At 40.9% G+C, this 15,150-nt stretch overlaps 1 protein-coding gene across 1 annotated transcript in view; it reads right to left on the bottom strand.

Annotated features, from left to right (window-relative positions):
- Nucleotides 1-15,150, bottom strand: part of pcdh1a (protocadherin 1a) — a 92,926-nt gene that overhangs the window by 69,615 nt on the left and 8,161 nt on the right. The window lies entirely within an intron of this gene.

The raw sequence follows: 15,150 nt of genomic DNA, 5'->3' as shown, positions 1-15,150 counted from the left end.
TGGCGATGATAACGGCCCGCAGGTCCCAAGCTGTTTGTGGGGGAGCTCGAGTGGCCACGCTCACTTTCTGTTGCGCTCTGTGGTGCGCTGAGGAGCTCGTGGACGGCCGAGGCTGCTCCCGCTCAGCAGCCTCGGGGGGAATAGAGCGGCGGGGGATGAACCTCTGGAACGCCGCTGATTGTTTTTTCGCCTCCTGGAACCTCTCGACGACTGTATTTACAGCGTCGCCGAAGAGGCCCGCAGGGGACAGCGGCGCGTCCATAAGGGCAGCTTTGTCTCGCTCCCTTATGTCCGAGAGGTTCAGCCACAAATGTCTCTCCGTAGCCACCAAGGCTGCCATAGACCGGCCGATTTCTTTGGCCGTCTCCTTGGTGGCACGGAGAGCGAGATCAGTTGCCATCCTGATCTCTTGAATACAATCATAAGTGGCCTCCCCGCTCTCATCAATCTCCCCCAGCAGGTCTGCTTGATATGCTTGAAGCAGCGACATGGTGTGTAGACATGCCGCCGCCTGACCTGCTGCCGTGTATGCTTTGCCCACCAAGCTTGATGTTGTTCTTAAGGGCTTGGTGGGCAACGTCTGGGCTTTTAGTGACGATGCCGACTCGGGCGAGAGATAGCCCGCAAGCGTCTCTTCAACCCGGGGCATCGCCGCATAACCGTGCCTTTTCAACCCCACTATATTACTATATACAGATGTTTGGGGGCTGAATACGCGGTGCTGCACGGGCCTTTTCCACGACCTCGACACCTCGGTGTGGAGGTCCGTGAAAAACGGCAAACCCCGACGCTGGGGTAGCGACCGAGCGGGCAGAAAGCGCTCATCTAGCTTACTTTTTGGTTTCGGTTCTGCCCGCTCTGCTGGCCAATCAATCTTTAACTTGGCCACAGCCCTGGTCACTACCTCCAGGAGCTCTTCATATGCTGGGGAAGAGGATGGCGGGTCCTCTTCCCCAGTCTCGACGCTCACCACATCAACCTCCTCGGAGGAAGAGAGGTGAAGCGCCGGTGTCTCTCTCCGGGGGGAAGAAACCGCAACGCGTGCTTCCGCCGCCTGAGAAGAGACACTGGGGCTGGCGGGTAAAGGGCGAGATAAGGCTGGGCCCGTCTCAACCCCCTCCGCCAGCTCCATCTGCGAACCCCACGACAGTAGCCAGCACTGCGCCTCAGCAGCAGCAGGACCCGACCCGCGGGGAACGCTCGCCGAGGCACCCTCCTCGAAGAGTGCTCGGCGAGATCTCAACACTCTGAGGGTTAGTCTCTCGCAATGCACACAGACAGCTCCCTCGAGAGCTGCCTGGGCATGCTCAAGCCCCAGACAAAAAACGCACATATCATGTGTGTCCCCGTCAGGAATGTATCTGGGGCAGGGATGCACACACTTCCTGAAACGTTTTTCCTCCGCCATTACAATTGTCTTATTTCTATATATATATATATATGTGTGTTTGTGCAACTCTTGTCCTCAGACGAAGAGATATTGTAGTGATACGGGACAAACAACACCAAATAAGACAGACAAGATAACATAGAGCGCTTTGTTGAAGACACAGAAGCTAGCGTGCTCTGCATCCGGGTATGCTTTATAGTTTCCTGGTCCGTGACGTCACACGTCTCTGACGTCTCGCTACGCGATTGGTTAGATACATGAGTGCTTCAGTGACGACATCACGCAGAAGGTTCCCAATGCGTTACCACGCAGCGTCGACAGTTCCCACGAAAGGGAACCAAAATTAATGAAGTGGTCAAAATCATGTATGACCCACTCCATGTCTCCCGATATATTGTGCATCTTATGATGCATCTTACTCATGCTGTTCACTTTTCATAATCAAAGTAAATGAATTTAAAACATAACATAGGACTATTTAAACATAAATATGAAAGTACATTTTTTTTTTTTAATGGCTACCAACACGTATTGTACAGTACATAAAAAATGTCATAAGCAAGAGTGGATCATGAGTCACGAGTCAAATCAAGAATAATTTATTCTTAGACTTGTATTTAATATTGGGGGCATTCAAGTTATTTGACTTTTTTTTTTTTAAGTAACGCAATAGTTTCTTTCCCTGCCAATTAGTTACTTTTATAATGATGTAACTCAGTTACTAACTACGTTACTATTTGTGAGAAGTAACTAGTAACTATAACTAATTACTTTTTTATAGTAACATGCCTAACACTGTTAGTACAATATGGCTCCCATTTATGAATTGGAATCTGGACTGAATTAAAGGTTTCTTGTATCTTAGCTCCATGTTTAAGACATTAGGGTTTTTGAGCATCAAGGGCATTATTATTATTATTATTGATAATAATGATTTAATTAATTTTAATTAAGTAAATGAATACAAATATAGCTATAATAATATTACATGTACAAATGTATGGAGGTGGCATTTTATACACACACACAGTTCAGAATAGTGAACAACCCTGATTCAGATTTATTACTGAATTAAGTGTTTAGTGTTACTCATGCCACACAATGAGACCTTGCCTTGGGCCTTTTATTCAGAGACACGCTGAACACAAAGACATTTCAAAAGAAGCAGACAAAGACGATATAAGCAAGAGACAGAGGGGAAAGAGTGAGAGAGGGAGAAGAGGGGGTTAACAGGGGACAGCACTTGGAGAAAAGGTTATGGTTCATTTGTCACTGTCCGATTGGTTTGCCTTTTCCTCATAACAGCACGCATGAATCCTTCCCCTAAAACCCGCTTCAAAGTCCCCCCACTGGCATGTATGCATGCGCACATGCACCCACACAGATATACATACACTCTGTTAGCCTGAAGATAGGCTTTATATCCTCTATCCTATTCTACAGAGCTTCTCAAGGATTCTTTTGATTGTCTTTATCATGGACAAATAGTTTATTTAAACTTGATAAAATAGAAAAGATATTTGTTTTACATGGAGGACAAACCTCTTAATTTCACAAATAGTGAGCTGGACAGCTGTCATGCTGTAGTGGAAGTACAGGACTAGGGCTGGGCCGCAATGGTAGTGAGGTTGACTGTCTAGATTTTTGTTGTTAATTGTTAGTGCTTTAGCTGATATTTGATCAAAAATAAGGTAAAATTAAGTATATTGTGAAATTTTATTAAAATTAAATATATAAAAAAAATTAAATATATTGATCAATTTAATGTGTCCTTGATTTTGAACTGTATTATAAATGTCCGTAAGAAATGTGTTACAGGACTTCATAAAGACTGGATTAACCATTTAGACAAAAGGGTCAAGATGACACCAGTTAGTATGACCCTGTTAGCCCCCTGCTGGTAGATGCCGTAAATACACAAAAAGCATAAAATATATGGTAACACTTCATTTTACAGTGCCGTAGTTACACGTTATGTACTTAGTATAGGGACCCACTTTATATTAAGTGGCCTTAACTACTATGTACTTACATTTAAATTAATCATTTGATACAATGCACTTATTGTGTACGTACATGTTTTTACATTGTACTTATATTTTAAAAACACCTGCATGTAATTAAATCTGTAATTAATTTCTGTAATTCCTTATGTTCTATTTTTATTCTTCTTCTTTATGTAAAGCACTTTGAATTACCATTGTGTATGAAATGTGCTATACAAATAAAATTGCCTTGCCTTGCCTTAAATTACATTTATAATACACTGTTGACCCATCCCTTAACCCTTACCCCTACCCTTAAACCTACCCATACCACCAAAGCTTTAACTAACCTCACCCGTATCCCACCTCAATAGCAGCATAAGTGTTTTGCAATTCAATATGAACCCAATAAATACATTGTACTTATTTTTTGATGTAAGTACATAGTAGTTAAGGCCACTTAATATAAAGTGGGACCAGTTAAGGTAGTTAATTAATAGGACTCAGTACTTATTTGAGTAATTACAATGTAACTAAGGAACTGTAAAATAAAGTGTAACAAAATATTTGTTTTTCCATTGATGGCCATTAAAATATATATTTGTATTCTGGTTAAATAATAATTGAAAAAAATAATAAAAAAGCTACATTCAAATCACAAATATTTCATCTTATTATAATATATTGTATATTTTCAATATACAAGCCTAGGTATTTATTTTTTAAATTATTATTATTATTTTTTTTTTACAGAGGTGGTAACAACTAGAAAAATTGTTTTTTTCACTCTCTCCTTATTATGTTTTCTCACTATCTTTCTCTATCCTGCTGGGACTGATATGGCTGTAGGATGTGAGGAAGGCCAGAGCTGAGGTAGCAGTCCAGAATGCACTGCCGGCAGAATTGGATAAACTTGTTTATTGGTATTGTGTGTCCACTCAAAGAGCATCACTGTGTAATGAATGGCAGAGCACGGCTATTGCAGTAAACTCTCTCTCTCTCTGTGTCTTTCAAATTCACATCCAATGGAGCTTTAATGATGTGACTGTCCAAACTACAATATTACCAACAAAATGTAGAGCAATTTCTGAATATAACACAATCCTTTCTTCCTCTCTTTCATGGTGCACGGTCAAGCAGGTGACATGCTGGTTGCCGGTTCAAACCCCAACTGGGATCGAATAGAGTGTTTTCCAGCAGCTAGATAATTAACCTGAATTCTTCTGTGTATCCAAGCGCATAATGGACAACTGAGAGCCATGTCAGGGACTGCAGATAAGGGCATCTGCTCTGCATTCTGATTACAGTCATAGAAATAACACTGATAATGATGTGTTATTATCATCAATTATCTTCTCATATTATGGAAACAGAAAAACATGAGTAAAAGAGATTGGATGTTTGTCTAATCTGTGGTGACAGTGCAGCAATTGCGTGTCTGTGTTGTATTGCCGAGGTTCGTGACTTGAGAAAGCGAGGGAAAGAACATCTCACGCAAAAAACATGTCCGAGACGACAGAGCTAATGATGACACTCCTCTTTTCCCTAAAGGACCACCATCTGTGCATTGACTCCGTGGTTTTATCCTATTTTCTTTAAAGCACTTTAATTGGATTTCATCATCCTGACAAGTGCTTTTGGACAGATAATTATCACTGGTGCATTGTCCAGTGCTATCTCTGCCTCTCTTCTCAGTGGCCTTTGTGTTTAAACATGCCTTCTATCCAGATAAGTGCGTGAGACTGCCATGCAAATAATCATCTCTGAACACGCTTTAAAGCACTCACCCGAAGAATCTCTTACCACGGGAAATAAAGGATTAGACTGCAGTGGACGCTCTCTTCTCTCGTTTTCTCTCTTGCTCTCTTTCACACCAGTGCGTAGTTATTAGTCAGACAAGGGATTCCAACATGGTGGAAAATATTGGATCTGGATCAAGTGTAGCCACGTTATTCAACACCAGTGACCATTTCTACAGGGTGGTGGGGGAAAAGCTTCCGGAATCAATGTTGTAAGAAATATCATCCATTTAAATAGAAATCAACACCACATACACAGACCGATATGAAATTGCAAATGTACCATTCCTCGATCCCAGGGGGATTTGAACATGTTTCGCCTCATCGACAAGTTGAACATAAGTTTATCTCGCAGGCGATTACAACCGAAGGGACACTTGAAGAGCCGGCTTGTGTCTGAACGCATTCAACGCTCCTTTCTTTCCCCCGCCTTCATCCCGGAATATATACAGGTTGACGCTGTTGCTTTTGAGGCTAATATAAGGAGGCGCATCAGAACAATTCACATTGTCAGAAGCTCTTCTTTCTCACCCCATTTTATAGACTTATGCAATTAAGCCTTGTTCCTTTTTACTGCCAACATGAAACAGGGGCGAACATCATTTCTGCCACTGCCAAAAAGCCAGGGAGAGCTCAATATTCATGAAATATTCTAATATCCTACCTTCCCAGTGGGGTGAAGACAGTGAGAGAAATAATGATCACTGCTCATGTCAGCCAGCAAAAGCAGGAAAGAGAATTATGCAACAGCATATCTCCTCTGCACTTTTTTTTTTGTGGTTTCGCACTTTTTTTTTTTACCGGTAAGTGGATTATTCTCCAATCCAGGACACAGGAAAATTAATGTTTTCCATCATGACTACACATAGTTTTGAAGCCTCGGATATTAAACTAGGCCTTAAACACGCTTGCCGCTGAAGATGTGGGTTGAACAATTTCAACATAATTGGTTTGCCGGTTTCTACAAAACTGCACTATGTAGCAGTTCTCTTCAGGGGTGGAGATAAAGAGTAGAAGATCTTATTAGGACTTGTATTTTGACAAGGTCAGGAGTTGAGTCTGCTCGTTGACATCTCAGTACGAGCGAGGCCGTCTTGGGGCTGTCGAGGGGCTTGACTGACAAGCCTCTGACGATGAACGCTGGATTTGAAGAATTGATTTAGTTGTATTTTTTTGTTTGTTTGTGCCAGGGTGTGATGCATGATTGAGTCACTGACAGCTCAAAACCAGAGAATTAGAGCATCACGTCATGGCTGCAGGACGGTTTCTTCATTTCCTGCCATTCTTCCTGTACACAAAGCATGTCCTGTTGATTTCCAATGCAAATTGCTATCAATTGCTATCATGAGAGGAGTATGCTTGCAGTAAGCGATATTAACGTAGGTTTATAAAAGTAAAGCTCTAACAAGTCTGCCCCCAGGCATCTTTTCTGCTGTGACACACATATGCGTATGAAACCGCGTTTTCTCTTGGTAGTTTGTAACTTGCATTATGTATGAATGAAGCATCTGAATAATGAAACTTGATTGTAAGTGTAACAACACACCACTGCAAGGCTGTTAAGGTGTGAATGTGTGTGTGTGTGTGTGAATGTATACCTCTCTAATGGAACTTAATGGATTGTGTTCAGATCTCTACCACTTTAATGGGGGGAGATGTCTGAGAGGACTTTGTCCTTGTTTCACTCTCCGAAGTTGAAACTTTCCCACTGACCCACAGCCGAGACTGAGGCCAGTGTCCACTAAACGGTTTCCTGTTGGATTCAAAAGCAAGGTGTTTCTTGAAAATGCAGTAAAGTGGCAGCCATTTTTTGAGGTTTTCTCCTTTCTGACAAAACCAGCTTAGTCTGGCATGACTCTTCAGGTTGATTCATGCTTGTTTTGTGTTGCTCTACCTGGTTAGTTTAGCTGGTTAAGCTGTTTATGAAGCCTGGTGGGGAGGTCAACTTCCAAAACATATATTATCAGCAAGCCTGGTGGTTTCCTCAGTGCCTGCTGAAATGAATTATTGTTAGCGAGATGGCAAAACAAGATATTCTCAGTCTGTCAAATATGAAAATCATATTAAAGAAATGGAAATATGAGACTCAGGGAAGCGTCAGTCTTCGGGAGACTGTTTGCCTTTTTATTTACAGCGTCTTCAATTTTATTATCATCAATACTTCCAAATAAGCCTCAGCAAATGCAGAGCTGTTGCTCATTTCTCCATGGCAACACATCGAACGGAGAAATGTGCTTCACAGTTATCATGCAAAGCCCATGACGAGACAATTACATCATGCAAAGCTGATTTTTCACACTGAGAGAATGAGCCACTTCATTACTGACACCTCTGAAATCTGATTGGCCTTGTTGGCCTTTGAATGAGCAAAATAACTTATATTTGCATAGTGAAAGATAAAGTGAGAGAAAGCCAGGGAAACAGAACACAAAAGACAGAATGAAAACTGAAGCAAGAGTACAGTGTAAAAAGTAATTATATTTTATCTAGCGTACAGTGCTTTTTTTGAGTCACAGATAATAAAATGTGTGAATTTCTTTGAACCTACATTAAAACACTGACAATATTCCCTCAAATGTTGCCTCAACTAGCCTAAATAAAGTTACATTCACAAAGACTTTCATACAATAGTGTCAATGATGCGTTAAAATTGCACATCAGAGATGTTTCTCCCCTTTCTCAGTACTCGGAGACAATGTTGCCAGATCTCGCTATAAAAAACAGCATCTAGGTCTGGAAAAATGCCTCAACAAAATAAGTCTAAATAAAACCTTATAGCCAAAACACACCAAATTATGGTTGGCACTGTGACAATTTTTGTTAGAGTGTTTTATATAAAGTACACTCAGAGAGAGATGCGGGGACTTAGGAATGTGCTTATTTCTTCAATAAATATGGACTGTTTAACGCATTAAAATAATTAACACAATTAATGCAGCATTCATTTTTCTAATTCCTGACCCTAATATATAAAACAGTGCTTCCCACAGGTTTGAAATATACTTGCGGTGGTAGCCGGGTGAAAAATCCACCTATTACCCACGGCACAAAAATGGTCTACTACATGTGACAAACAACAAATAATGTGTGATTTTTAACAGTCATTTTATTTATTGAAATTAATTTTAATTACATAGCATATTACATTTAATTACATACTAATATTATGCATTATTATGCATTGTAAATTATGCAAAATTACAGCATTTAAATGGTTCACCTTTTCCTATGTTCTCCTTGCTGTCATATATTGTCTCTCTCAGTGAATGGGACACAGATTTTACTGGTAAAATTTATATAATGAATAATTTGTGTGTCAAATAATGTTCTTAGTCTTTTCTTCCTGTGGGGGAGACTTCAATAATTTAATATCAATTAAATGGAAATCAAATTAAATACAATTTATTGTGTAACCAAAATACCAATAATGCCCAAAAGAAAAAGAAAAAAACTTAGCGTATGACTTTTAATTATAAACAAGCCCGAAATACACAGATACTCTTATTTTGAAATGTCTATTATTACAGGCTGATCCTTCAGATTCTTACAACCGTATTAAACATTTTATATAAAGGCCATAAAGTAGACATTGTAATATTTCATCAACTTGAGTTCATTAGAAATCGCTTGGTATAAATCTGCGCTTTTCATTGATTGAGAATCACTTTGAAGCAGTCTGAAGCGCTGTTGCGCAAGCTTGTAGAACGCGCAACAGCGCCCCCTTGTGACTTTGCACAATGCAGCGCCCGTAGGAATGTCAGCGGGAGTAAACAGTTCTGACGCACACATAACGAGCAGGTAGTTAATCGATCACGGATGGTTTCATTATATTGGGCGGATATAAAAGTATAAGAGGATAAAAATAATAAAAGCAAAAATGTGTCTCCATATACTTGGGTGGCCGTTATTATTCGTGGGTGGCCCGCACAAGTAAAGTCTATTTGTGGGAAGCACTGTAAAATATACTTTGCTGGGTTAACTATTCCTTTAATTAGAGACTTTACATAGTTTTATGTTGAGCGTTTTTTGCTAAACAAAGGACAACTAAGGACAAACTTAAAGACAACTTTTAGTGTTGAGAGAACCTAAAAAAGGCACTTTTTTCACCAATTCCTTTTTACAGTGTACTCCTACAAATGTGAAGGAAAACAAGTAAAACCACTCAGACGGGATATAGGAAGACCAAAAGAAAGAGAAGCATCTAAGAGTTACAGCAGCAGGAGAGAAAATGCATTGCACATTATTGAGAGAAGCATTGGTGCTAAGCTGCTTATTGATAAAAGCACTAATCTGCCTGGCGGAAGGTAAAAGAGGCTGGAATGAGTAGTGATAAAATATTTGAGCTAAAGGAATTGCCATCAGGGAGCTGAGCCTCTACATAGCTTTACCTAAAGGAGTTTCTCATTTTTTATTAAGTGCAACTCTGACCATCGTCGGCTCACAGAACGCGTTCCTGTCAGCAGTGAAATGAGACAGGGCACAGAATACAACTGCCACTGCCTTTCATCTGCTCAGGAAAACAGCTAGAGAGATGAAGAGAGAACGTCACAGTCTATAAGCTTGTCATGATTATTACATAATTAGCTGATTGTGATTATTGTGCACTTTAAATTCCAATCACATATTACCATCCAAATGTATAAAAGCCAATGTAGAAATAAGTGGACTAAAATGATTGCTATTATTTGTATAACAATTATTCATAATTGTGTCAACCCACCCTATCTATATTCATCCTTATCGTAGCTTTCTCTTCTCATATCATAAGCAAGAATGTAATATGATGAAATCAGAGATGCTGTGCCTCCGGCTCAGTGACATGGCTTCGTAAACACCCATGTAGAAAAATGCTTCTAAGACAACATTCGCATAAATCAAGCTCCTTGTGGTTGTGTGCAGAAATATATTTGGGAGGAAATGAATCTGACTGTGAACACTTGCATATTACCATAATCATTATCATTATTGTCATCCTCGTCTTCGACGACACTATCATTACTCGCACATCTGTGTGCTGCTGCAGTGCGCTGCGCCTTGCTGTCGAACAGCTCAACAAAATCAGCCATCTCAGAGAAATGGTCTCCTGCCAGTGAAGCACCTCCTGGGTTGGGGCTGTAATCCCTTTTAACAGGTAATCATTGGAATGTTAGATTGAAATCGCCAACAAACCATATAAGGACTGGACCAGAGGCCAGAAGATTTACGCAAGCCCCTCCACTACTCGAATCCCAAGTTTCTGAAAGAGTTTGTGTCCTTTTGAGATGAAGGGAGAGAGGGAGAGAGAGAGAGAGAGAGAGACAAAGAGAGATGATCCAATTCTACTGTGTCAGTTCTGCAGGGCCCATCCCAGTGTGCTTGTCAAGATCACGAGAATCGATTAGCCCAAACTCAAAATGTCATGTCAGTCTCATTTATTTGAAGTAGAGATCCAGCTGGGTGGTGATATCTAGTGAATCATTTTGGCAGAAGAACAGACTTGAACATACTAAAATTGGTTGTTGGCCAAAAAGTGGTTCGACTACAAAATGGCTACGAAGGAACTGTAAAGAACTTTGTGGTTATACAGTCTTATCACTACTGGACAAGATTACTCATTTGGAATATGTCTGCCCAGTGCACTAAATCCCTGAGCACTTGTCCAGGTCAATCGATTCTGAAGTGTCAGCCAAGACCAGTCAGTCCATAAGTGCCTGCAGAGACTTGTTAGTCCCAGAGAGACCCTCTAGCGAGACTCTGTATGAACAAGAATGCATATCTGACCCTCCTTGTTGTCTTGATGGCATCTGCCATGTTGACACAAACGCACTGCCTTATTGTGCTAATTTCCCTCAGTATGAATGATCTCTGTAGAATATCATTGCAAAGTATTTCTTGATAATTGCTTAGTTGTTTGCTCCTGTGGGCTGGGGGAAGGGAGGGTGCCTTGAAATCTCAAATTCATGTAAGTGCAGCAGTTGTCTTCACGCTGAGCAAGAGCCTGTGAGGCCTTCACACCTGACAGAAGATTGGTCCACCGAGAGGGAGCTGAGTGCCGGCAGTATTGTGCTCTAATGAGGAGCAGTCTGAGGGTATTATGGGCTGTATTCACTGAGGGGAGATCTGAGAGGGTGGGCGCCAGGTTTGAGGTTTACGGCTGCATTCTGCTATGGATATTAGCCAGAGCTGGGTTGAGCAGATGCTCGAAATGTGGGATTCTGGGAAGGGCCTTGAGGCAGCCTCCATAAAGGCAGGTCTGCTTCACATAGAGAATATGTGAGTAGGAGATGAGCCATACAAAGAGCAGGGGGCTCTAAAGGTACTGAATATCTTGGTGCCAGGGCTGATTTATAGCCACATTGGATTCGTTATATAGGGTGCATAATTTACTAAAGTGAAAAAGAAAAGGAGAGGAAAAGAACAGAAGAATGCTCTGTAGAAAGCAACATTTTGATGGTAGATCCTCTTATCTTAAAGCTTTGCTTGCCAGAGAATATGAGACGTGTGTGGTAGATATGAAGATAGAGAGATGGAGTGGAGATAGCAGGAAAATGCTTGGCTTGGAGCTATTTTTCAGCTACAATTCTTTGCTAGCCTTCACTTTAGTGCTTTTGCTTAGTTTTGCCATACCCTGGATGGTCAAAGAAGTCTTGACAGAGTAAGGGTGAAATGAATCTTATAAATCTTAAATCATAGTATGAGGAATTTGTATAGAATGCTATCTTGTAGCTGGGAAATCAAGTAAAAAATGGATTACTAAATTAAAGGTGAAGTGTGATATTTCTGCACCATTAGCTGCATCACACGTAGTTGCAATCTGTTTAAGCAACTCAACGTTTGGGACAGAATTAACTCATTTGTTTCACCAGTGGGGGAGTGTTTTAAACTTATTAAGGGCAAACATTATTTTTGGAGTTGTGTTTGAATAACACAAGGGATAAATTCCTATCATTCACATTATGTAAATTATTAGTCACTAATACCTGTTAGCTGAAGCTGTGACCAATGAATGAACTAGGGCTGGACCCGAATATTTGAATATTCGTTTGGCGGGTTGGTATTCGTTATTTTTTTTCCCGCACACCAGGCATCCCCTCGCGAAACGGTTCCCATTCGCGCTTGAACGTTTACACTATAAAATACTTTTTTTTTACAATTATCTTGTATAGCCTAGCCGTTTTTAATAGGATGTACAGTTTAAGGAACCCAACCTTGTTTTTTTAGAAAAATGTTAGGCTACCTTATTAAAAGTATTGCTCTGAACAGACCTGTGTTTTATATCACAAGTGCAGTGTCTGTTCTCGAAGCATAAGCCCTGCCCACGCGAGGCGCGCCACTTTCAGCTAGTTTGTTTCACTGTTCTTTAGTTTATCAAAAGTTTATTCATTCTGAATGCTTGTCCATATTGCGCCAAATGCAACACTGCACTCCCTTGGGTCCGCAGCAACACACCCGCCACGAGTGAAGTCAATTGGATGAACAGTTCTTGACATAATCAAAATGCGAACAGACAGACACAGAGATTCCTACTGTAACGCGTTGTGTACGGAGCAAACAGGGATACGTTAGCTCACTTAGCTTGAGTTATTGATACCAGACCGACTTCACAGAGGCGATTGACATTTCACAACTGGCGCTTTATTCCCCATGAAACACGTGTAACTGTCTGCTGCAAATGTTATGCCGTCTACAGTGTTACATAATAAAGAAAATTACTTTAAATGAGCAACAGAAAAACAGAAATAACCTGCATACATGCAGTGCTCGAGTCGCACATACAATGCAGACAGTTCAACCGGGAGCGTGCAGCTCTTAAAAGGGGCACACCATATTTCTACTCGTTATACTGCCTTTATTAGAGAAGAATATGTTCAGCCCCCACCCTCTGAAGCTTTGAATATTGGGTGTTGATTACTAACAAAGCTTCGAGGCTCAAAAAATGTTATTCGGACCAGCCCTGGAATGAACATCAATAAACTGAAGTTATTTAACTCAAACCCAAAAGCATCCTACACATCAGCTATATACACAACCTAAATAGGATATTACAACTGCTGTAACATCTGCATGTAACATCTTAGTCAATTTGTGCATTAGCATTAATTGCAAGTTAGAATGTGTAAAACAGTTGTGAATACGCTCTTTCTGTTTAAAAAAAGCATAAAGTCTTCACAATGTTTTATTAGAAAGCTATACTTATAGTGTTATTTAGGAGATATGGGTTTAAAGTATAAAATAGTTATTTCTGTTGACATTTAAAAAAAAAAATATTAACAGAACAACACTGTGACAGCATCTAGTTCAATTCTACTGGAAAGTAGTGACACACATAGGAAAGCATAAACAATTAAACTGTGCTTCACACTGCAACCCTTTTTAACAACTTCATCCTCATTAATAAAAACAAAGCCGTCATGCCTACTAATAAGTATAGATCAAAATCTTTGCCAGATGAAACATTGCTACCATCTCACAATATAGACCATCACCTTCCCAGTATAAGGCTTTTATGAGTGTTCTTCTAACACACTGGCTCTTGCGAATTTAAGAGATCTGAATCCCTGCCTCCCACTTGGAAATGAAGGGCAGTCCATGGTAAGGATGGGGGGAAACAGAGTGTTATCTCCATCTAATAAAGCATTTTAATTGTGTGGATTTAATTTAAGCACAGATTTACAGCTTCGCAAGCTCTCATCACGCCCATTTAAAAATAACTGGGAAGGTCTCTCCCTTAATCCTGACTGTCTCTCACTCAAGGCTGTTCCGGAAAGAGAGGAACAAGTCACTAAAAAGGTGTTAGATCTTTGCCATGACCAAGCTAATTATGAGCACTGTACTTGATGAATCCATGCAGTTCCCTCGGTATCTGTCACACAGTCTAACACATTTGGAGGTTATAGGGAGAGAGTTTTGGGAAGATCCATGAACTGTGAAAGACACATGCACAAACACACCACACAGCAACACATTTAAACAAATCTCTCCTCACGGAGTCAGGCCATGCCACTGTGAATTGAGCATTGAGGGTTTTTTCACACCTCAGGATAAGTCTTTCCGAACAAACAAACTCCTCTTAATGAGTTTTTTTACGGACCAGGAAGGAAAGCAGTGAAGCCAGTCATCACGCTCAATCCTCACTGGCAATAAACGGCAAACAAGGCCACTGTGTTTACACTCATCAGAGCTTAAACTGGGAGAGCTTGAGCCAAGGCTGTCACACGCACCTGAGCACATTGCCACACGCACTGAGTCATCGGTGAGCGTATTACCATTCGCTCCGTCACGCTCCACTCTCCACATCTGTCACTCAGTTTGGCTGAGATTTTAATTTTTTATTTTGGTCAATCTGTTAAGCCTGATGTGGGTTTCAGATGGGATGGAGGGGGTTCCCTCACGAGTTCACATCTGCCAAGAGATGTCACATGAGTCAACATCTGTCCCTTGTTTATATGCCTATCATTCAACTCTCACAGATACAAATATCCATTTATGTAACGCATGTCGTCAAGCGGGAATCTGATCAGATAGGCTGAATTGCTGAAGCCAGTCCACACACAGGAACCTCAGCCCACATTCACACAAACGGATTACATGAGTGCATGCAGAAACCTAGAAGTACACACACACACACACACACACAAACAATACACACCAATGCAGCACGCTCTCCATAGCTGGAGTCTATTGTCACTTCCATGCCATATGCTGTCCATCACGGTGTGGGAGCTGCCGTGGGTAACTGTTCTCCCCAGTCAGTGAGTCTGCAAGGCCTGCACTCACCCTGACTGTCATCTAGCATCTGCTGGCTTTATCAAACACCAGACTGGTACTGACGGAGTCAGGACCCATGTGCCCTAGCTTTCCGTCTTAAGCCTCTGCACAGTAAACTTCACTACCACTCTCACTGGACATTATACTCAATTTTAAATTTCTTACACTTCCCCTCGATCCCCTTGGATTCAATCTGAAATTATCATGCTGAATGGGTCAGACTGAAATT

Source organism: Chanodichthys erythropterus, chromosome 10 (assembly GCF_024489055.1).
Source record: "Chanodichthys erythropterus isolate Z2021 chromosome 10, ASM2448905v1, whole genome shotgun sequence".
Classification (NCBI taxonomy): Eukaryota; Metazoa; Chordata; class Actinopteri; order Cypriniformes; family Xenocyprididae; genus Chanodichthys; species Chanodichthys erythropterus.
The sequence above is the reverse complement of the archived record's forward strand: the minus strand, read 5'-3'. Positions and strand labels throughout refer to the sequence as shown.